Raw genomic sequence first — 1,121 nt, 5'->3', positions numbered from 1 at the left:
TTCTGTCAAAAAAGCACATACGAGCTATATACCATTTTTCTTACAGAAATCTGGAATTTGTTAATATTCTCAATGTAGCTCATAGTGCTTTTATGTCAGGAAAGATTTAATTATAAAAATAAGTATTAAATTTGTGATCTAGGTCGCATCTAGATCTACTAGATTTTACTAGATTCATTAGAACGCGCTAGTATCGCTGTTGTAGATAGCGGCTAGTCGATTGGAGCGTTACATTTCCGCACTGCCCCAGCATAGTTTCTCGACATAGCGCCAGTATAGACCCATGGCGGTCTAGACTGGAACAGTATAGCGCCATGAATTATTTCCACACGGGGTTGACTGGACTATAAAATTTTTTTCATAGAGTGCCTATTTTTCGAGATGTTTGAAAGTTTCAAGTTAAAAAAATTACCCTCTATATATATACATGATTTCAAAGTTAAAAAACGGTAAGGCTGCTCAGTAGAACGTACGCGTAAAGAGTAAATCATAAAAAATATTGGAAATAAGTTTCTTCGAGATATTTTTTTGATAAAACTATACCATCAAAATGAATTAAAATGAATTTTAGAGGCTGATTGAATGAAAGTTTGGAAATCAGATCCAGAGATAGCATTTTTTCAAATAGAATAATTTCTGAAAAAATTGGAATAACAATTCTGGCCTAAAATATCTTGTCTAGATTTATATCTGATACAATTCGATCACCAACGAGTCTCTAATTCATTTTATTGGTTGATCAAACCAAATTTTAGTATGAGATCCAGAGAAAACTTTTTCTGAAATAGAAAAAAATGCCTGAATATTTTATTAATTAAAATTCAGGCAAGCTAAATTTCGTTGAGATATCTTTTTGGCAATCCTATACCATCGAAATGAATTAGAATTAATTTTCGTGGCTGATTGAATGCTAGTTTGGAAATCAGATCCAGAGATAGCATTTTTCGAAAATAGAATAAGTTATAAAAAAGTTGGAATAACAATTTTAGCGTAGAAAATCTTGTCTACATTTATTTCTGAGACAATTCGATCACCAACGAGCCTCTAATTCATTTTATTGGTTGATCAAACCAAATTTTAGTATGAGATCCAGAGAAAACATTTTCTCAAATAGAAAAAAA

At 31.3% G+C, this 1,121-nt stretch overlaps 1 protein-coding gene across 4 annotated transcripts in view; it reads right to left on the bottom strand.

The window, feature by feature from the left end:
- Window positions 1-1,121, bottom strand: part of LOC117173377 (outer dense fiber protein 3B-like) — a 195,558-nt gene that overhangs the window by 110,107 nt on the left and 84,330 nt on the right. The gene's annotated exons all lie outside the window — the stretch shown is intronic.

Source organism: Belonocnema kinseyi, chromosome 5, assembly GCF_010883055.1.
Source record: "Belonocnema kinseyi isolate 2016_QV_RU_SX_M_011 chromosome 5, B_treatae_v1, whole genome shotgun sequence".
Lineage (NCBI taxonomy): Eukaryota > Metazoa > Arthropoda > Insecta > Hymenoptera > Cynipidae > Belonocnema > Belonocnema kinseyi.
The sequence above is the reverse complement of the archived record's forward strand: the minus strand, read 5'-3'. Positions and strand labels throughout refer to the sequence as shown.